The sequence below is a fragment of the Zonotrichia leucophrys genome, chromosome 1 (genome assembly GCF_028769735.1).
Source record: "Zonotrichia leucophrys gambelii isolate GWCS_2022_RI chromosome 1, RI_Zleu_2.0, whole genome shotgun sequence".
Lineage (NCBI taxonomy): Eukaryota > Metazoa > Chordata > Aves > Passeriformes > Passerellidae > Zonotrichia > Zonotrichia leucophrys.
In genome coordinates, this window is record NC_088169.1 from 50,895,231 (window position 1) to 50,918,231 (window position 23,001).

General features: G+C 42.6%; 1 protein-coding gene across 4 annotated transcripts in view; it reads left to right on the forward strand.

The window, feature by feature from the left end:
* The first annotated feature begins 749 nt into the window (after positions 1–749).
* Positions 750–23,001, forward strand: part of KLF12 (KLF transcription factor 12) — a 241,373-nt gene continuing 219,121 nt past the window's right edge. For 2 of the 4 annotated variants that reach the window (XM_064713389.1, XM_064713400.1), the window contains exon 1: positions 929–1,090. The gene's annotated coding sequence lies outside the window, so the exon portion shown is untranslated. Of the gene's footprint in view, positions 881–928; positions 1,091–3,156; positions 3,176–23,001 lie in introns of those variants that run through there. The other 2 variants (XM_064713382.1, XM_064713410.1) reach the window with 2 other exon arrangements.

Below are 23,001 nucleotides of genomic sequence, written 5' to 3' on the forward strand. Positions count from 1 at the left end.
ACGCCTCGCATACTTCTCACGAGCTGCAGTCTGGCTATGCGAAGAAAACAAAATAAAAGAGAAGGGAAAGGCTTGCAGGGCTCAGCCCCAGGTAACGGCGGGGGCCGGGCCCGGCCAGACCCCCGGGCGGCGCGGGCCTGGGGCGGACCCATCGCCCGGTGTGTCCCTTCCCCCGGGCCGCCCCTCAGTGCCGCGACCGCGTGTCCCCCGGGCCCCTTCAGCGCGGCTGCCGCTGCCGCCCCTCGCCGACCCTCGGAGCTCCCCTCCGCCTTGCACCCCCGGGGCTCCCGCAGGCGTCCCCAGCGCCTCGCCCCCCTCACTGTCCCCTGGGCGCTCCCGAAGCCCCAAGTGCCCCCCGGGCTCCCCCATGGCCCCGCACCCCGCTGAGCTTCCCCCGGCGCCTCTTTACCGCGCCCCGCCCTCGGCGCCCCTCGCCCCGGGCCTCCCCACGGCGCCCCCGCTGCCGGCCGCGCCCGGCCCCTCCCCGCGGCGCCCCGCTGCCCTGCCCCTCCCCGCGGCCGGCCCGGGGCCGGGGCCGGGGCCGGGAGGGGGAGGCGCGGCCGGGCGTTCCCGTCCCCACCCCCCGGGGCGGGGCGGGCGGCGCACCGGGGCGGCCGCGGGGCGGGGGCGCGGCCCCTCCCTCCCTCCCCTCCCTCCGCCCGGCTGCCGGTGGGGGCGGGGACGCGCCGCATGCCAGCGACGCCACCGGCGCCCGCCGTGGCCGGAGCAGGGGCCGGTAGCTGGGGAGGGGGACACCGGTCCGGAGCCTTTGTCTGAGCGGCCGGCGGGGTGTCGCGGCGGCCCCAGGCGAGGCGCGGCCAGGCGGCGCCGGGAGCCTCCACCCCCGGCCCACCCTGCCCGGGCTCATCATGTGACGCGGGTAAGTCGGCGGCGAGCGAGCGCCGCGGCTCCCCGGGCTGCCCCCATTCATTTCCCGGGGACGGCCGCCGGCTGCCTCCGCTGGTGAGGGGTGCGAGTGCGCGGGGCACTGCCTGGGGAGCGCGGGGCGGGCGGACAGACAGACAGAGAGCGGGGATCCTGTGTCAGGGAAGGAAACAGTTTCTTCTCCTGCTCTGTCGCTTCTGCTCAGGTCTGTGCCGATTCCCTTTCTTAGTAGGATAAACGGCTAACGTGTGTGGGTTTTGCTGCCGCTGTCCCAGCCAGCCTCTATTTAAAAAAACAAACAAACAAAATAGCGCTCCTATGCTGAAGTTAAATAATTTTGAAGAGCGGGAGGGGGGGGCAGGGCGGCCCCCCCGCTTCCCCCGGCGCCGCCGGGGCGAGCCGGGGGTTAACGGCGGTGCCCTGCCTCCCCCGCTCCCTCCCCCGCTCCATCCATCCCCTCCTCCCGCCTGCTCCATCCCTGCCCGTGCCCCGGCGGCAGCGACACCGGCGTAGGGTGCTAGGCGCCGGCCCGAACTTTTCCCTCAACTTTCCCGCTGAGGCTCTAGGAGGGGGAAAAAAGGGGTGGGGGTGGCGATGAAAAAAGCGAGGGGGGGGGAATGAAAAGCGATAAGCGGGGAGTGATGAGCAGCGAGCTGGGAGCGCCCAGCCCTTTGTGCTGCCGTCCCCGGGGGGGGTGTGGGTGGGGGCGGGCGGCCCCCGTGCGCATTCGGGGCTGGGCAATTAATACATAAAAACAAATATCGAAAAAGTATAAAGTGTAGCGCTCTGTGGAGGGGAAAATCGGAGCGTAACGCTGAATGGGGAGAAAAATGGGACTGTAACGCGCTATGGGGGGAAAAATAAAAAAGCAAGAGTGTCGTGCTGTACTACCTTCTACAGAAATAATTGTCTTCTGTGGAACAAATGCTCGCTCCTGCAGAAGTCGGGAGCTTGGGGAGCAAGCCGCTGGTATTTGCATTTAGCGCTGAGCCCAGAGCCGCTGCGGGAGATGGGTTACCTACCCCATGGCATCAGCGTCACCCTGTGAAGCCCTCCCAAAGCTTTCCGCTGCTGGGATGAAATTTCCTCTGGGATGAGATGTGGCTCCTCTCCGCCTCCCCCAACATCCAACCACCAGCGGTGGTGCAGGATTTTGGGGGAGGCGGACAGGAGCGACCAGACGGGTTATTTTATATTCTCCTCCCCGCGGTTTGCAGGGATGCGATGCTCCGGTCCAGACAGCGGTTTTTGGGGCTTTTTTTTTTTTTTTTTGGCGTGGCATTTAGTCCCGCAGACGGGCTTGCTTGGGAAATAAGATATTTTGTGCGCTTAGGGAGGAGGTAGGAGCCGTTCCGGTAGGAAGCACTGAAGAGAAGTTCACTTGATCGGGGTCTGTATAGAGCTTATAAAATCCTGCTAGCTCTTGGCAGCCCCCCTTCCCCTAAGAAAGACAGTAAACTAGTTCATTTTTTTAATTACCCATCGTGAAGTAAACGGTACTCTCCTTCCCTCCACCACCCTTTTTGGTTTTTCTTTTTTTTTTTGCTTTTCACTTTTCGTCTCGCCACGGCAGGTAGATTATTCGCGGCAACTTTGCGAGGCTGCTTTATATAGCGCTGGCATATGGGCTCCATTTTCTGCTCTCTGGTTGGTCTACAACTCTGAAATGCACAGGAACAGCAAAGTGGTCGCAGCGTGGGATTAGTAGCTGTGCTGAATAGGTCACAGATGGGGCGATAGGAGCATTTTATTAGTGACGTAAGGCTGCATAAACCGAGGCTGCTTTTTTTTTTTTTTAATTTCGTGCTGGGAGAGGGGGAGTGTCTTGAATATCTTTCTAATGGGACGTAATCAAGTTGAAACCGCTCTCCGCAAGCTGGCATGTCACCTATCGTCACAAACCAACCGCGCATAGCGAAGGGAAACATTGCGGATTTTTTTTTTTTTCGCTGCCTTTTTATTTTTTTCCCCGTGCCGTGCTGCCGGAGGCTCTGGCAGCCGCTGCTAGGCTGCTGCTGCTGCTGCTGGCAGGTGCCCGGGCTGGAGGCTGGTGGATGACATCACCCCTCCATGGTGGTGACACCCATGCGCGCCCCTCCCCGGGCCAACACCACTGCTGGCATTCGCCTCTTCTCCATTATTTTTCTTTCCTCCTTTTAGTATTTTTCCCACCTTTTTTTTTTTTTTTTTTTTTCCTTAACTGTGCGTGGAACTGGGAGGAGGGCGGCAGTCTGAGGAGCACCTCTTTTATGGGGGGAGAAGCATCTTTGTCAAAAAGCTTATGCCGTAGGTCATTTGATGAGTGAGTGCACCTATTCTGGATGGGCTGGGAAGGAGTTTAGGAAATGGGAGATACTGTTTGTTTTCTGTTTCTGATCAGACTTGTAAATAGAGGGAATGGGAAATTGTGTATTTTTAATTCTGGCTTTTCCCCCCGCGGCAGTAGTTCATGATAATATTTCCAGGCCTTTCTTTGCTTTCTTGTAGAAAAACCTTTTCTGGAAAGGCCCCTGACAGCCCAAGAAGACTCTGTGTAACAACTTTTAAAAATAAACTTTAAGATTCTGGGACAGGCTAATCGTGGAGTCCTATGCCAGCTGTTTCTGTCAGGATCAGCCAGACCTGAACATGCATGAGCAGAATTTCAGTCCAGATGAGAGGAGGCAGAAATGTGGGGCTGAAATAGCTCTTGCCCTGGGAGATGTTAGAATGGGGTCAGTGAAGGGCTTGTGCTGCAGAACCCCGTGGCAGTGACTGCTTTTCTCTTTGCCTGGACCAAGGTGGTGTGTGATGGTAACCAGCGCAGTTAAATAGACATACAGACCATGTATTTGAGGAAAGTGGGCAGTGCCTTTCCTGGGTGCTTGTTGAGGTCTCTGCTGCACCGGGGGTTGCAGAACATCTGTGTAATTTGGTGGAGTTCTCAGTGCTGCTAGGGTATGCCATTGCTTAGATTTTGGATGGTCTGTAAAATAAGGGAAAGCTGAGTGCCCTTTTGTCATGGCTGGGTGCATGATGTCCACTTATGCAAGCACTCCCAGAGATGGAGTGCTGTAGCCTCCTTGCTCCAGGCTGCTGGCTGACCTAAGTGAACCTTGCTCGGCTGCTGGCACCACTTCTCTGCGTGGCCAACCTCCTTGCTCTTTCCTTCAGTGAGTGTTGTTTGCTTCGTGGAGAAGGTCTTATCAGCACAAAGTTGGTTTTGACCAAGTCTTAGTTTGAATCAAGTAAAATAGGAAAGTGTAAATGATGTGTTTGTTCATTAATAAAGATGGAGCTCTGAAAGCACTTATTTTTACTGAAGTGTCTTGCTTGTGGTTTTTGAAATACTGTGCCTTGGTTTCTTTTGTTGGAGAATGATTGCGGTTTGCCTTTCCTTGGCTTAACTACAAAATTAGTAAAAAAATTAATTTCCTGAAATAAAACTTTTGTTTTTAGAAAAGCTGAAATGGATGCAGCACCCAGACTTTGACCTTCTCAGCTCCTGACTAGTGGTTGTTTACTACAGCTGCAGCTGTGTGTCTTTGAAAGAGGAGGAGCTGCAAACACAAGCATGCTCTCTTTTCCTGCTAAGGGGAAAACGTGTAATAAACATGCTGTTTCAAAGTGAGTTGTTAAGTAAAGTACTGAGCAGCCAGGTTGAGGGTTTTCTTTTCCTTTGTGCCAATTGCACTGTGCTGTATCTGTAAGACAAGTTTTGAGTCTTGCAGGTGCAAAATGTGGAAGCATGAAATGTCTGTTTCCTATGCAGTAAAAAAGAATTTTTTAAAAATTAAATTCCTGCTTACATCAGAAAGTGCTTTTGCACTAAAGTACGGATGGCACTGTCAACATTGTTTGTCATTGGTAAAAGTTCCATGTAATCTTACGCTGTGTTCAACAGCTGAACTTTAGACAGTCCTCTTGCTTCAACTGAATGATTTTTTTAAAGTTGCTGGTAAACACAACCTCCAAACAACAGCAAAAGTTGTGCTTGATGATTCAGTGTCAAAATGATTGCATTAGTTTATAGCCAGACAGGCATATGTTGACAAACTTGATTGAAGTGTTGATCATACCTTGTGGCACTGTTGCAAAAGTGGGTAAAATTGGACCCATCTGAGGAAAGTTGTGGAGTCCGTTTTGGTTTTTATATATATGTGTGTGTGTATATATATATGTGTGTATATATATATATATATATATATATATATATATATATATATATATAAAAATTCCAGCTAGGACTGTTGTGTTTGCATTTTGAATCTTCTGTGCAGAAAGTTTGCTTAGATTTTGTGCCCTGAATATGTGAACTTTTTCCTACTTTTGCAGAGTTTGGTGTGACAGATAGGGTTGAAGTTCATGTGAAGTCTGTGCTCTTGTTTGCTCCCAAGCAGTGACTATAGGAGATGAGCTCAGTTGCTCACAGCATGCTAATAATGCCGAGGCTGTGGGTTCTGTCCCTGTGTGGGCCATTCATTTAAGAGTCGGACTCAATGATCTTGCAGGTCCCTTCCAAGTCAGAACATTCTGTGATTCTACAATGTGAAAAAGCTAGGCTGTTCTTTAATTAGTTCTATTTACCTTTTGACTGCAGAAAGCTCTTAAAGTAATACTGAGAGACAGGAAGAAGAGGGAAAATGAGCGTGGCTTTGCCAGAAAGTGTATCTATGTTGTATGTAACACTGAGCTTATGTGGACTTCCTTGAGTTCAGTATAATAGCTCTTCATATGAATTAGAAAGCCTTATCTAAACTTGGTACTAAAACAAAACTGAATTATTATATACTTTTTATTTTGCATCTATGTCTGCTGCAGAATGATGTGTTTTGGTCTGGAGAAGACAAATGAAAATTATGGTGTGTCTTGGTTCTGTAGCTATTTCTGTAATCTCTTGGATTTTTGGGATGGCATGGTGGCATGAGCGATCCCAGTATTTTTTTCTCAAATACGTGGTAAAACTTGGGAGTTAATATGTTAAGTCATGTGATGTATATTCAGGGATTTTATGCTTTATACTGTCTGTTTCTTCATGCACTCAACATCTGTGCACAACACATCAACTCCTGTGCCAGAAGATTTCCTTCAGCTGCAAGGGTAGGACTTACCTCAGTGTTGGCTTGCTGTTTTTTGTTTGTTTTTTTTTTTTTGAAGTCCAGTAAAACCACAAGGATGCAAAAGCTAAGGTTTATTGGAAGTAAAACTGTTTGTAAGGATCAAGGGAAATACTATGATTGAAGACTATTAAAAGTATATATTCAGTGATACTAAATAAAGTTGGCCAAGACTGTCACACGCTGATATTTCTGACCCTCTGAATGCTGTCCTAGTAATGTCTGTGCTTTTTTTTTTTAATCTGGTTGTTTATTTTTACATAGAACTGTTTTCGTAAATTTTGTTTGTTTGTTTCTTGTAAGAAACGCCATCTCATGCAATGGTGTTTGTCCTGTTGTGGGTGGCTGGCAGTGCTGGCAGTAAGAGCGTTAGGCATTGCAGCGCAGACCAGCACCACTTGAGTTAAGGAATGTCTGGTTAGCAGTAGCAAGCTTTTGTCCTCTCTGTGAACCAGCCTTCAGGACGGGAATGAGGCGTGCTCTTTGCTAATGGCTGGCACGGTATTTGCTACATAGCAGAGTAATGATGGGACTCAGAAATCCCGAGCTTTGTTCCTGGCCTGGCTGTGGGGCGAGTGCGTTCTCGTTGTTTAAACATAGAACAATCAAATGCATGACCTTGGACATCGGCGCTGCTAAGGGGATAATTAATCAGATGATGTATCATGTTGGGAGACCCGAGTTCTAGTCTCGTTTTTGTCATGTGTCACCTGGGACAGGCACTTTGTTACCCGCTCTGTAAGGTGGCAAGCACTGACCCTAATTCCCTATTAACGCCGGGTGTTGTCCAGTGGTCAGAGCAGCAAAGAGCACAAGGTTTGGTGTGCTAATGCTGATCCTCCCTCCTGCCGACTGCCTAAATAATTTCTTTTTCTCTGCCCTGTCCAAGAAGAGCTTTCTGGTGGTGGTGTTGCATCTCTGTTGTGGAGCCTTACAGGTCCCTGGCAGCAGCATGGGCAGCACAGTGATGCTGGCAGGCTGCGTGGGTGCAGGGGGTGTGTGCAGAGCTCAGGCCAGCTGGAAATAAGGTCAGGTCCGTTCGCAGAGCTGGAGATGCTATCAGTGAGCTCTGGAAGCCTTCCTGAGCGTGAGTGATCTCTAATTGTCATATACTTTGTTCAAGTCTTGACAGGCTGCCACTGAAGGGGTAAAGGCAACTATCTGTAACCCAGCAATTTCTCTCTGTGGATACCCGAGGGAAAGTTTTTTTTAAAAAAGTACTCTATAGAAAAAATACTGATTTTTTTTTTCATTTTTTTTACTACCAAAGTTGTCAGAAGTGGCTGGTTCAGATACTCAGTGTTCTCAGATACTTTCAAATCAGATTTTGAAGAACCATTCACTGAGCTTTTCTGTTGAAATGGCTGAAGTTTGTTAACTGGAATATGCAGTATTAGGAATTTGTTACATCAGTTTCAAAGAATACCTGTGACTTGTTATTTACCATGGATATTAATTCTTTGTTTTTTTTCCCTATGGTACCAGCATTTAAAGATGGGCTACAGAGAATTGAAGGGACCTCTTATAGCAGGTATAATAATATGTTGCTATCTGAGGTAGCCACTGAGATATTTGATTAATGATATCAATTGCTAATTAATCCTAGAAAAAAGGGAAGATAATGACTATTAGTATTATGTAGTAACATTTGTCAGGAATCTGAGCAGGACTTAACTTAAAATCAGATTAATATAGAAATGTTTTTTTTTTTTTTGTTTTGTATTTGTCTTTATTTTGAGTGTTTAATGCTGGCATGAAACACTTTTGAGTTAGTCTTCAAATACGAGTTGGCAGTGCTCTAGAAGAGCATGTTAAGAGCTGTGATTGATGACACTTTGAAATCTTTTAAAGTGTTGGACAGTAGTTGGAGCTCTTCCAGTTCCTTTTTCAGAGAATCTTTCAGTTGCAAGAAAATTCCAAGTGGGAAATGAAAAGATTTTTCTTAAGAAAAAAAAAGTAGAGAAAAACATTCCTTTCCACTTTCTATAAATTGGTAGCAGTTATAAGGCAACTTAATTTTTCACTTGTTCCATCTAGCCAAGGAAATCTTTTGCATAGACAGTGCTCTACACAATTTTGAAAGGAAAAAATGAGGTTTTGAAAGTGAGAGGATGCAGAGTTGGTCTAGTTAGGAGACAGATTTGGAGGCTGCTATTTCTGATAGCATTGCCATTTTCACTTTTACTTTTGAGATACATATTCAGCTAAATCAACATTTAGCTAAAATGTCTATCTTGAAAGAGTGAATCTTAATACTTGGATACCTCCTGTTTTGAGAAGATGGTGGATTTGTAATTTTTTATTGTGGCGTTAGTGGGATAAAGTTTTCAACAGTCACATCAAACAATTAAACATAATAAACTTAAAAAAAAATAATGAGAGATTTAGTGCACTTTCTCTGCTTTGCATCCCATCCAGTATCTGAGATAGATTTATTTTGTGCTTGCTGGAAATGTGCTGTCCTTTGGGTTTCACGTTTTGCTGCATTTAGAAACACAGCATTTCTTCTGCATTGCAATGCTAAAGAAGTATGTGGGATAGGCAGGGATGGAAAACTGAACTCTATGCATAGCAATCACAGACACCTGCCTAAGTCAGTTCTGGTGGAGAGTTTGAATAAAGTACTTTCCTTTTCCAAAAAAGAAGAGCTTGGCTCATCCTTGCCTCAGAAGTGTGTACTAAAATCATGACACCAGAGTAATTCTTATGGTCAAAAGGCCTTCAGAAAACCTCTCTGTTGGCTTACAGTACGGGAAGTCTCAGATGTTTAGTTCACACGTAAACGAGTACATTGTACTTGTTAAAAAATAAGTGAGAGAACCCGTGCGGTACTCAAATCCTGGCAGAAGCACTGGAGGCCCTGAAGGCTCTGGTGGTGGTGAAGAAGGAATAGCAGTTTCTGTGGGCTCTTCTTGTGGCTTTAGTTATTTGGTGTTTAACTTAGCCCATATATTGTGAGAGCAGGTAGAACCAGCCAGGCTGGGATTTTCTATAGTAGGGACAGCATCAGGAGCAGAGTGGTTTGGTACCCAAGTCCTCTTGAGGTCATAGCTTGAAGTCCATAAACAGAAATGAAAGATAATTATACTTTCAGATCCCACATCTCCCCCCAATACGACTGAAGTTCCACTTGTGTGGCTTTCATGGACACATCTTTTTTTCTTGTCTTAAACAAAAAGGAAATAAAAAAGAGGAATTAAAGTAAAAGAAGGAAGTTCCTCCTTGTGATGGATTCTGAGTGCAGTTGATGCTGCATTTTCCCATCCCTCAGTTCTCATCCTTGTATGTTTAATTATTGCGCTGCTTTCTGCCTCTTGCCGGCAGCGCTGCTCAGCCTCTCTTTGGGTGAGGAATGCTGCTCTCTTCCTCTTGCTGCAGCCCTTCTGTTGATGACCTTGTCATTAAAAAGCTGTTGAATTCTTATAAGCAGCCACATTTTCTGGATACTGGATTATTTGAAAGTGGCTTCCCTTTAAGAAAAACCTTAGCCACTTTAACAACTCCCCACCCCTGTTTTTTCTTAACATGTCTACTTGTACAGTTGTGTTTTCAAGACATCTGACCAAAGAAGCCTTTATAGATTACATTTATTTTTATATAAATATATATATATATATAATAAATATATGTGTGCATGTGTATATATTTGCTAAAATTGCTACTTACTTTGCTTAAGGATTATATACTCAGTAGTTCAGTGCCTAACTGGCAAGTCCTTGGAGCAGGCAGAGAGAGAAGGGTGGGGAGAAGATGTTCTCTGCATTTGATTGTGAGTGCTGTAGTGTCTTTCAGATCAGAGCAGGCTAGGGTTACTCCCATACCCAAGCTGACTCCTTGCATATTACTGTGATATCAAAAATAGAAACATGAGGTTAGTGTGAAAAGTCTTTTCATATTGCTAATGTATTAGAAATACAAAAATAATGAGTGGAAATATTCTCCTTGTTTTAGACAATGTTAGAACTAGTTCAGAAAACACAAAAATTCTAATCTCTCAAAGAATCTGTAACAGTAATTTTTGAAGGAAAGAACAGAAATGAGACACATGCTATGGCAATAATTTGGTATGATCTAAAACAGTAATTCCAGTCAGTATTTGACAGACATTATAGAGTTTTCAGTTTAAAAGTTGAATGACTAGACTGCAGCTGTTTTGAACTTGAGGTTTGGCAGTGGTGTCAAGTACAGAAATTGTGTCCTAAAAGTGTCTTGACAGTGCTGAAATGCCATAGAAGAAGTAAACCCACAAAGCCACATTTAACCAACATACAAGTTGCAAAGACTTTTAGGGATTTCTGCCTGGATGAACAAGTTGGAATTTAGCCACATATGTTCAGAGTCTTGGTGGTGGACAGGTTGGCATTTGAGCAGATAGCTTACAGGAGGTGTACATGTTGAATTCAGTATATTCACTGGAGGCAGGACTTGGTGAAGTGAGAAGAAAGATATATTATAATATCTCTCATGGGAACAAATTGTAGTTTCATTGATTTGTGTATCAGAGGAGACCATTGTGATAATCTAATTCAATTTCAATAATGCCATCAGTAGAGTATCACCTTGTCCTGCACAAACTCTGCATGGTCTCTTGGAGCTGGGACATTCTGTGAGTAGATGTTTGTAATGTAAAAAACTTTATGCAGTGGGCAATCAACTGTCGTCTTTGGTGAGCTGTTCCAGTGGTTATAATTACTCTAATCTCTATGCATTATTTCTTCCCTGAATTTAGCCATGTATTTGGCTTCCAGCCACTTAACCTTGTTGTACTTCTGTCTCTTAAATGAGTGGTCAACCAGTCTCCTGTCAATTCCTTCTCTGTCTTCATTTTCAGAATATGCATAATTGAACAGTGTTTTACTTTGTGGCTGTTAAAGACGGTGAATTGATTTAAATAATTTTGACTTCAAAGTAGTGGGCAGGAAAACTTGATTTAAACAATCAGTTTAAATCTTGTTTGGTTTCTGCAGTTCTTACTCATTTTCCTTTCCTCGTGCTGTCTTTTGGGTAAGTGATGCTTAGTGTGCTGATACACAGTGGACAAAATAGTTGTTACACAGAGTATACTCAAATTGCTCTTTGAGAGAATGCATTGTGTGCATGCCCTGTACATTTTAAAAGTTTGTGGAATTAATGTTCATTTGCTGTGTTTGAATTTTCAGGTCTTTAATATTATGGTATGGCTGATGTGTTTCTGATTTACTCGGTAGTTCAGTTTTATGATTGACTTTGTCAACTGTACTTAGAACTCGTAAACCCTGGAAAACATAATTAAAATAATTTTTAATGATATCTTGATTTCTTTTTGATATGACAGTTTTTTTTAAATATCTTAATAATATGTGTTAGTGTTATAAACTTTTATGGTGAATAAAGGAAAAATTGTATTTTGTTATTAAAAAACCTCTAAATTTCTGTTAAAAATATCCTGGGGAGTTTTAGAACTAGTAGCTATCACCTTTCAGCATATTGTTTATATTTAAATACTGTAAGAGAAATGTCTTTACCCAGTTTAATTTGCTCATGGTAGATTTTTTTCAACTTATGGATGATCCAGTAATTTGTGGTGGTTGAATAAGCTGTGAGAAATAAGATATTCTGTTCTGCATTTGCTTATTGATTAGTTTGTGTTTCAGTTTTGTTTAGTCTGTGTTTTTTATAGGGTAAGTAGTTTCTTTGAAACTTTAACAGCAAATGGGTATTGCTTGGGCATTGATGAAAGAAGGAATGTAAATTGGTTTCATAAATTCAAATATAATTTTGGTGAAAATATTAAATAAGAGTCAGAATTTTTTATTGAAACATATAATAGTGTTGCAGGAAAAAGCCATTTCTTTACCAGACAGGTTTTGGAGCAGCCTTGGTTAACCTGCTCCTTCTAAACATTGTCAAAAGGTAGGATTGGCCAGCTGCTCTTGCTTTGTGAAACTGCATATGAAGATAATTTTTTCAAATATTTGATTTATTCTTGGCTGATGACACTGATACTGCAGTTCTCAGGTGCCTTTTTGGTCATTTCCATTCAGTGTGTTATCTAAAGTATGAAATGGGATGCTCATTGGCCAAAGGTAGCAGCTGAGCAGGAGCACCCAGGCTCCTCCAGAGTTTGGTGTGCTTAGGTGGTGCTGCACTTCTCAGACCTTTAAGTCTCTTACTGTGTTTTTTGGTTTTGGGTTTTTTTTTCTTCCTTTTTAGAGATTGTTTCAAATTTAATAATGGGATAGTCCGCTCCCTCTCCCCTGCAACTGCTTTTCATTAATCCTACCAGTTTGAAAAGAGTTACTAAGAAAACCTGGTGATTTTGCTGAGCTTTGCTCAACGTGGGGAAGTTTTGCTCTTTAACAGTAATCTTATCTGTGAAGCCCTGCTGATTCTCAAACAAACCAGACCTTTTCACTTTAATTATTTAGTCTTTTTTTTAGAGACATTTCACAATGGTTAAGTATACACTGCTCTACTTCCTCAGTCTTCAAAGAGATACAGTTACCTAAATAAAACTTAATTTCTGCATATTCTGACTTTAAAACTGTGATCATAAGTAACCTTATTTTACAGGGATACTAAAGGTGTGCCTTTCTCCTTTTTTTTTCCTGCTTTCTCCCTATCTTCTTGAAATAGCAACTAAAGACCAAAGCAAGATTGTTTTGCTTGCCAGTTTTTACATTGTGTAGTTTCATTCAATGTGATAATTTCCTTTCTACTTGTATTTGTCATGGAGCCAGGCAAAATGATGTAGGACACAGAGCTATCAAAAAGCAGTACAACTGGAAAGGTAATTTGCTTCTTCCTCAAAGAGGGCAAAGGAAGCTTGTTGGCTGTTTTGCTTTCTTTTTGCAAATTGACGTAACTAGTGCAGATCCTGTGAAAAGGATCAGGGCTGGAAACAAGGACCATTGTGCAGTCTAGCCTTGTGCAGCAAGTTAGGAAACTGGAAAGTGGTGATCAGAGGAAAGGTTTTATTAATGCTTCAACCTGCCTGAGAGCAAAATAAACCAGGTAAAGAGCACTAGAAATACATCACCGCATGATGGAGACTCTCTGATGAAAGAATCTCTCTTTATGCTCATGAGAGGAGTCCAAATGGGTGTTTACTTATCTGTGTTTCTAAAAAGGAAAACTTAATAGATTACAAAGCTAATTTTACAGTCACCTCATGCGCTGCTACTGCAAAACAAATTGGGATGTGAGGAAAGATCCCACCTTTCTAAGATCCAGTTGACTTCTGGTGATTTGCTAGTCCCAGAATTTGCTCCCGTTCCTCCTCCTTGACAGACTGTTCTTCATTGCAGTGTCTCTTGAGGCCTCCAGTGGGATGCTTTCACTTTCCTCTGTTGAGCTTGCTATTGTTTATGATCTTCATGTTCTTTAGGAGCCACCAGTTTATTAAGAAAGAGCCCTGTGCTATCTGGCAGTGATGTGCAAGGCTCCTGAATGAAGCTCATGAACGTCTCGACACAGAACTTTTGAACTTTGTCATCTGAGTACAGTGCTTTGCATGGCAGAGAAGAAATGTGAGCCTAAAGCATTTGTGGTCATTAGCTTAAAATCTTTTCCCTGCAAAGGCTAATACTGATTCCATATTTTTATTCAAGTAGAATCTTTAGGTGTTGTTTCTTTTTTTTCACCAGTAGTGTTGCTCTTGCTTTCTCCATGCAACGAATGTTAGCCCTTTTATCTATTTCTACTTTTGAGGTTTTAGGGTTTTTAATGCAAAATTAGTTTCAATTGCACAGTTCTAAATGTAAAAACCTTAATTTACATTTTTGTGTTATAGATGACATAGCCTGTTATAGGTCCCTGGAGCCCTGAATTTCTGCTGAGGATGTATTGCAGCAGTTCCTGAAAACAGCATGGTGAAGCAGTAACCCCTTGGTTTCTGGGTTGGTGCCATAGGCAGCTGGAGCTGCACATGGTGGCTCAGTGCTGGTGTCTTGTACCTTTGGAAAAGCTTGTGGTACCTCACAAGTTGCTACATGGAAAGCAACTCAATTTCTTTAATTTAGGTTGGGCTGTCTGATGCTTTATGTGTCCTGCTCTTTTGTAACTGGCACAGCTGAGGTTTGAGGTGACCATGACTTCACATGCAATCCAGCAGGAGGGTCCTGCTCCTTGCAGTCTGGGTGTGGTCTGCCTTTTCTATGTGTCCTTGTGTTTGTTCTGCCTCCAGGATCTTGGGAAGATATTTCTGTTCTTTCCCATCTGTTTCCCAGTGGTGCTCTTGGACTCTGCGCATTGCCCTTCTCTGGAATGAAGGCAGGATGCAGTGGAGAGAAACTACTAAATTTAGGGCTGTGGAGAGGACATAGATGGTCCAAGAAAAGTGAAAGTGTGTGTTTAATGAGTAAATGGTGGCAAAAGAAAGCCCTTTGTAGCTCAGTGTTGACTTAGGTGTTTTGAAAACTACTTGTTGCTGAGTATACTTAGCATGCTACATGGATTTTTGTTATTGCAGCACTGGTTATTGTCCCCTGAATGTCTTGTCCATTGCTATCATCTCAGTCATGACCTGTGAAATGACGTTTTTTATTCTGCAGGCAACTTTGAGACTTGCTGCAAGGCAGAAACTGGTTTTCACTGCTTACCAAATAAGCTTATGTACCTAGTGTGATGTCTGGTGTTTTAAGTGATTCTGGTGCAATGGATTCATTTTTGTTGTTAGAACAATCCTCTGTTGTAGTGCCAGAAGTGTTCTGGCTTCTCCTTCAAGGTTTTGGGTTTTATTTTATGTGCTGCTCTTGAATATGTCTTTGTAAGTTGCAGATTCATGCTGGATGCAGTGAATTGCTACGGCTGAAGCCCGTGAGTTTGGCTCTCTGCATAGTACTTCCAGAGGAGATTCTTGAAGACCTGCTGTTTCTTTGGTTACCCTGAGCCACCAGAAAGCATTCATGTCTTAACCAGGGTTGAGTTTCTCTGAGTAAGCAAAATGCAGCATCTTGAGCTCTGGGTATGTTTTGTGTAGTAGAACAGTTGCTGAAAGTGTATTGTAGATAGATGTGAGCAGATGAGAGGGTGAGAGATGTATTTTTCTATTGTGATATGTATTTTTCTTTTGATGAAGCTTCAGAGTCTTTGTTTTTCAGCAGGAATGTTTGGACACAAAATGCTCCTTAAATATATCGTGTAAAAGCACATTACCTGGCTGTTTGGAAACAGAAGTCTTACAGAACTTCTAACAGACAGGAGAATGAATTTCTGTGTTGCTTTGATCTGCCTTCAGTGTGCAAGAGCCTGCAACAAAAATACTGTTGCAGGCATTTTGTTTTAAAGTTTTAAGTCTTCACAGTTATGAAAGTGGAATTCATAAACTTGTTCTTTCTGTTTAAGACTTTTTCCTCCTTTCTTTTTCAGGTAACGATATTATGTTATTGCTGCTTAGCTTATGATCTTGCATTTTCCAAAGATCCTATCAACAAAATTACGTTCAGTATATTTTGTGCTCCTCACCATTTATTTTGTGTCTGCAGGCTGCAGTGAGCAGTCATGCCTTAAATTGATGTAAATATCTGTCAAATAAGAAAAATAGTAGAAAAAAGATCAAGGAAGCAGCATTCTGTTACAATATGCTGCTCTGTTCCTGGATTTGATTTCTATCTTCATTAATATTTGAACTTTACTATGAGATGCATAATAATGTTTTTAGAGAGGGTGGTGAGATACACACTGTAAGTGATACACTGATGAGTTGGAAGTAATTTAGTAAGTGCCTCATTTTTACACATGCAAAATGAATGTAATGCTGTTTACTCAGGACACTTTTAGGTCTACCATTGGGAAAAATACATACTAAAGCTGAGTAATACAATGGTTATAAGATGTGTGCTTCAGATGGCAGTGTCCAGAGAGATTTCTGTAGATGCTTGCTGTGTACATAACTTCAGTTGCCTCTGCATGCTGATACGTTTTTTTGGAAGATACAAGGAAAAGTGTAACTTCTTTGTCAGACTGAGAATAACTTCTGTGAGCCTTGTAGCCCTGAAAAGTGTATTGAAGGAGGCTGTTTGCATGAGGTATTACCCACTTGGTTTCCTTGGAAACATGAAATATGATTTACAAATATTGACTTCAGAAAGCTGCAGCTTAGAGGAAATCCTAAACTGTTGGTTCAGGCTTTTAAATTAATATCTCTTTAGAGTTCTGGCCATGTTGAAAGTCGCTGCATGTCCAAGGAATGACATTTATAATAATTCTGTATTTCTTGGTGTAATAGCCAATTCTGAATGCTGGAGGACTGGGGAAAAAAAAATATCTGAGTTTCAATGGAAAAGGGATTCTGAAAAGGGATACTGGGAGCCCTGGCTCCAGTTTCACCTGTGTTGAACAGGTCAACTCCAGACAAAATGAAAAAATGGTCTCTCTTAAAAGTCAGATAATGCCTTACCACTGATAGAGTGCAACGTGGAATACTTTCTTCATGGTGAAGTTTAGATGCTGTAAATTGTCATTCATGTCTTGTAAATGTTTTAAAACTCTGGAGGGAGTTGAATGCTCCTTGTTATGTTCATGCAAGAGATCGTGTGATAAGCTTAAGTAAATTACATTTACTGGATAACTTTTATTGTATAAGAATTTTCATATACACTTGCTTTTAAAAACTTCTGGTTATAATTTGGTCTTGCTGGCCTCATTGAATTTTTTTAAATGGAAGGCTGCTTTATCCCTGGAGGACAGTGTTGGGTTATCTTGAAATTGGTGTTAGATTTATGGTGGGGGGATGGAAAGGGGCACCAGTATGAGAGAAGCATACAGCAGTGTTGCCTTCATGTTGTGAGTGCTGACTGCTGGGTGAAGATTGCCTCTGTGCACCCTTTAGTGAGGAGCAGGTCTCGGTTCAGTCAATCTGAGGTCCTGGTGGCCATGGTTTAATTTCTTCTTCTGATGTCAGTACTGGCTTATGTGGTTCCAGTTACCACCCATCTCCTATGGTGCGTGTCCCTCTGTTACTCAGACAGCTTCTGCTGTCAGCAGACTGGAGTGGGTCAAGAAATTGCCCAAACTTCTTCTTTTTCACTGAGTTATTCTTAACATGTGTTATTTTCCCAGTTCATCTCCCAAAACAGCTATGGCTGTGCAGGAGCAATCAGGTGGTTGGAGGCAGGAAGGAACCTCAAGCCATTCCCAAAGATAAGAGCAGGAAAGCCTTGTATTCCCTGCTCTCTTAATCTGGAGAAGAACACCTCCAGAGCAGAGATGAGGTGAGATTTTGGGTTTTCCTGCAGAAAAGCCATGTGTTTTTCTGCTGGTTGTAGTGCTAGTAATTTTGTGGCCATGAGGAGGTGGCAAGGCAGAGTTTTTAAGAAGATATGATATATTGGGATGAAAAGATAAGTAATTTGAAGGAATATGAACATGCAAATCTGTGCCTCTGTTTTAGACTGGGGTAAGATTTTGTGTCTCAAGCCATTGGATTATTTTCCCCCAAGATGTCTTCCACGTTTTATACAAAACATCCTTACTCCCTATGAAATGTGCTTTGGTTGGAGATTATAAAGGTGTTTTTGGTGGCTGGCCTTATGTAGCTATATTAATTAAGGCAAGGATGAGCCTAGGTCTGCCTTCGTCTGGGGTTGCAGGAGGATTTTATCCTGGAAATGGGAGGAGGGAGGAAGGCAGGTGGCTGCGCAGGTGCTGGTAAGGATCAGGTCCTCAGTGTGCAGAGGCATTGATGGTGTGGGCAAGCAAGGACTGCTGAAACCTGTAGGTCAGGGTCTTAGATAAGATGGCTGTGTCTGTGAGCTGTGTGTCTTGTGAGAGCAAGGACTGAGAGCAGGTAGGAGACCTCAGACACCTCCCTGCATGGGCCAAGCAGTGCTGCTCTTCTCATCAGCCAGTTGAACTAAGCAGAAATGCTTTGCCCAGTGGTTCTGTAAATAGTGTCTGACATCCTGAAGGTGATCTGTTTGTCTCTCTGGATGCTAAGGAAGGATTCAACTGTGTTGTTTTTCAGGCTGGTTGTATCTGGTAAGGGCAGCTTGCTTTTGACTTACCCCATGCAATGGCTATGGATTACAGTGGAAGAGGCTGTGAGGAGGCAGGAAGATTAATGAACAGGAGGAGGGAATTAGGGACCTGTGGAAATGAAGGTTCATATGCAGAAAAAAACACAAAAAAGTGGAAAATGGCAGTGTTGCAAAATCCCAGAAAACAATGGAGACTCTTGTTGGTAACTTGTGTGCTGAAGCTTTAAGCTGAAGGGGAGGTCAGTAAACTGCAAAAAACTCTTCTTGGTGTTTGTAGAGGGAAGACTGAGAAAGGGCACTGCTTGAGTTTTAGGGTGGAGTGGTTTTTTTTTTAATTTGGTTATTTTTAAAGTCCACAGATAATCAAAGCAGAAGATAGGGTTGTATATGGCTGAAGTCAGAACAGGTATACAGAATTGTTCATTGAGGATCATAACCGTGCCTCAAAAATTGAGTGTGAAGGTTTATGGATAGCAAACATAGGAAGATAATGATATCAAAGTAACCCTAGTTCTTTGTGTAGCCAGATAAACTACATGGATTACTGCAAAGTCAGTCAAGATGGGAACAAGGGTTTACAGCATAAGAATCCTGCTAAAATTAGGATTGTTTTCATGTGAAGCCATTGTGACAATACAAAATGAATTTCATATTGCAGGATTGATTGTAAGATAAATGCCTCCAGAGGAGTCTGGAGAGAAGACACTAACTTAAACTTAGAAGGATGAAGGAATAACTGCAGTGAAGATGTACAGAGAATTCTTAGAATACAGAAGTAGACGATAAAAATGTATGAGATGTCAGTGTGATATTGCTTCCATTATTCTGGGTTTTTTCATTTAATAATATGATGAGTGTCTTCTGAGTATCACTCATTTTAAGTGATTAAATCATAGCCATCGAAGGTATGCAACCTCTAAGGGAGAAACTGGGGAAAAAAATCACCCTTAGACCTGTTGTTTTTTACTGATTTTTCTAGGGTGTCACGCTAAATTGGTAGTTGCAAAAACTCACTCCTGTAGAATCATCAAGGGAACTTCATATATTTACTGTTTTTTTTCTGGCAGAATATTGATATTATTTTTAGTTTTAGAATCCTTGTTGTTTTTAGCATGTATAGGTAGATTTAGAAACAGTTCTGTGATTTTTTTTAAGCTGTTGCTTGTATAGTACTGGAGGCACAGAGCACCTCTTGTCTTTGTGGTGGCTCTAAAGCAGCTCCAGCCCAGCATCAGTGTCAGTCAGTCCTCAGATACATCAGCTCTTACTCGAGGTTGTATTGACTTTTGTGAATAAGGTGATGAAAGAAGTGAGAGATGACATTAGGCACAGGTAAAGAGAAATATCAGTTCAAGTGGAAAGTAAATATCTCTTTCTTGCTTACCTTCAGCCTGTGACATGTGTGAGTCTCTGTCCGCCAGTTGTCTTACCAGGCATGAGAGCTACAAGGTATTAAAGCTTTCTGGACAGAGCACTTGTGTTATCTGTAACCCAATTACAAAAGAAAGGAGAGCTATTTCTGCTAGAGGAAGATGGAGACTTCTGTTTTCAGCTCCATGATAAGATGTTTTCATGATAAAGCTGAAATTGCTGTTTGAAGTGCTCAAGGCCAGGTTGGATGGGGCTTTGAGCAACTTGGTTTAGTCAAGTGTCCCTGCCCATGGCAGGGGGTTTGGAACCTGCGAAGCTGATCTTCAATGACCCTTCCAATCTGAGCCATTCTGTGATTCTATATGAGAGGAGCTAGTGTGGAGGTAAGTTGGAGACGCCAAGTCCTTCAAATCAGAAAGGGCTATTTCATGTCTTCCGTTCTGTGTCTGTCACCAAGCTGTCATTGCTGAGTGTGAGGTTTGAGCCAGTGGCAGATGGCTTCCTCTGAGAAGAGGAAAGGATGAGGAAGAGAAGTTGTGGTAGAATTGGCAAAGCCCAAAGAGTCATTCTCACTGACTGGAAGGAACTAATTAATCTGGACTTGTGTTTCAGATTTACTTGATCTGGGCTCAGATCTGTATGACTTGAAAATACATTCACCAAACAGCAATATACTGGACTGGGCACAAGTAAATAGTAAAGTTACTGGGAGAGTGAAAATTACTAGGTTTAAGGGAGAATGATTCAATTGTCAAATGGCAAGTTAAAACAGCCCGTTTTTCATGTACTCTTAAAAAAGTCAGCCCCAAATCTGAGATACTGCCAGACACCCTCTTTAGTTAGCAAACTGCAGAATCATGTCTGTGGAAAATGGGAAATGTGTTTACTTGGCTAGCTTTTTTGAAATGAAACATTATATGTGTTGTGAAATACTGTAGAATGTACAAATGAGCATGTTCAGAAAATCACGTTGCAACACAGGGCAGTTCATACACTGTGGTGTTCGTACCTTACTTAGTCATGGTGGTGGTCTCAAACTAAAGAATGTTGAGATTTTGTAGACAGGACTTAAGAATGTACTCTTAATTGGAGCATTATGAGTATTTTTCTATGTGTGGGGTGAGATAGAGGTGGGAATGGAGAGGAGGGAGGAGGAGCATCTGCTTCTTACTGAGATAAAGGTGTTTTGTTTTTCTGAAATTAGTAATTGAATTAAAGCAGGGAAGAGTTGGGGATCAAGGTGGGTAATTGGGAGGGGAACTGCTGGAGGACAAAAGTGACTTTTGGTAAGGGGGCAGTGGGAGGTAGGTGGACTGCAACATGTTGTATCTTCCAGGGGAATCTGAGAACTGGTTGGGTTCTGACTTGCCAACAGGCTGTTCAGGAGAATAACAGATGATAACAGAGCAAGGACAGCAAGACTCAGATTCACTCCCCAGGTAGCATGGAATGAGGGAATAAGGTTTTGCTGCTCAGAACTGATAAACTACTGGAAGTGCTGTGCTGGAATTGCTAGGGTGCCACCTGCATTGGTGAACAGGAAATACTGAAAATGTGCATTGGTGGGCTTTGTAATTCCCAGCTGAAGAGCCTGTGCTTCTGCAGGGGTACATCCAGGTTGTTTGGCTGTAAGAGCAGTTCTTTGCCCAGAGTTGTGCACCTGCACAGCATCTGGCTCTTTTCTGACTGTGTCACTTCCCACTCATTAGCAGAAGCTTCATCCTTGCAGGGCACTGGAGAGCACACCTCTCTGAACCAGAGGTTCATCTCAGCTGGAGCTGAGATGCTCTACAAATATACAGAAACTGTGGTGTAGGGGAAAAAAATGTGTGTTAACACTGGATTTACTGAAAGTTTAAAGAGTGAAGTTTTCACTGTTTACACAGTAGATAGAAGAGTATCTATTCAGGGAAATAAACCACTTCATGTCAAAATCTAAAATGGCCACTGAGGGATTTTTTTTAAACAACTGTGCTTTTGAAAAGTCAAGGTTTTTTTTAATTTGCAAGCAACAGAGACATTGCACGGTGGAGTTTCACTTTCAGTTCTGTCACTAGCAGCTTTTTGCTTGGGTTGTTACTTTGGTGTGTCCTGAATGTCACTATAGCTAAACTGAAGTATCCATATAGTTTCATTGTAACGTTTGGATTTCCAATAGCGAAAAATGCTGTCATTTGTAGATACTCTGGGGCCTTCTTTGCTTCTTTTCCTAGATACTTAAGCTAACTTTCCTTCTTGCAGATTTTTGTATTTTATAATTTTGTTTGGGCTTCGAGTTAAAAAAAAGGGTATTTTTTTTCCTTTTTAATACTTGACAATTTGAGCTGCTGTTTGCTTCCTTTTCATAATAAAAGCACAGCAGATAAATAGAGCCCTCCATTCACATGCAGGTGATAGCAAAGGAGTTAAATGCGGACTGCTGCATTGTCTACTTTCATTTCCCTGTCTAAGAAAATAGCTAACTTCATTAGGAAAATACAGGAACTCAGCATTGTTCATCTTGTTCAAGCATAATACATAGAAGAAACTATTAATTCAAGCTTGCACTTATATTCTTCATAGCACTTAAAAGTCCCTCCAGTCTTGTTGCCAGCTGTTCCCTCTTAATTAATATCTGTGTGTATAATTTCTTTTTCCCTTTTTTTTTTTTTTGGTGGTGTTGTTACACTGTCCTTTACTTTTTGGGCTTTGAAATCTAACCAGGTAAATGGGCAACAGCCTTCTTCAAATTCACTTCTCAGTGACTAACTTCTCTGGCTGATGCAGTAGTGTACAGAGGAAGATGAAGACTGGGGATTGTGGAGCGTAGGCAAGGGCTTTCCCTTTCAATCCCTGGTACAGGTTGTCTGTGTGAATCTGGAGATGGTATCAATGTTCATTTTTCTCTTGTTTAAATATTGCTGATAATACATGAGGGAGGTGAGTGTTGTTGTAAAGGTGCTAAAACTGGGGGTTGTATTAGACTGGATTGGGACAGACTGGAGGTGCAGAGTTTCAGCACCTGAAGGAGTTTCATTTAGAGGTGCAGAGTTTCATTTACTGAAGGAGTAAAAGTAGCCTGAAGATTTACCCATGGGGTAAACAGTAGGTATCTTAGAGGGTACTGAAAGAAATGCATCTGGTTTTGAAACAGAACAGATTCTGGTGTTAGTCTTCATATTGAGAGTTTGAAAAATGGGAGGGTTGTATGTATTTATAAATAAGCATAGAATGCTAATGAGAAGCATTCTTGTTAATGAGAAGCCATAGATGGCTCTCCTTAAAAGTTCTTGCATGAATAAGTAACTGGAGACAATTATTACGCTTCCACATTTGGGAGGTACTGAGAGGCAACCAAAGAAATTATTACTTTTGCATCCTTTGCCTTTGTGTTCACAGGCATAAAACTTGGTTTAATATCAACACAAAGGAGATATTAACTACCCTTTTCTCAAGAAGTGTTGCCATAATTTTCATCAGTAGAGATTGTGAATGATATGAATTGTTCTTCATTGTGTCACTTTAAAGGTTTACATATTTTATCAGGATAACGGTTTGAGACAGATGAAAATGTGATTCAGGTTTTAACTCATGCAAATTGTAGCATAGCAGTGACAAGGAGATGAAATCTTGGAGACGCTGGATTTGGATAGTATGGGATTTCTGTCAATGCTTCTACTAGAATGAAGGGAGGAAGAACGATTTTGACCTTT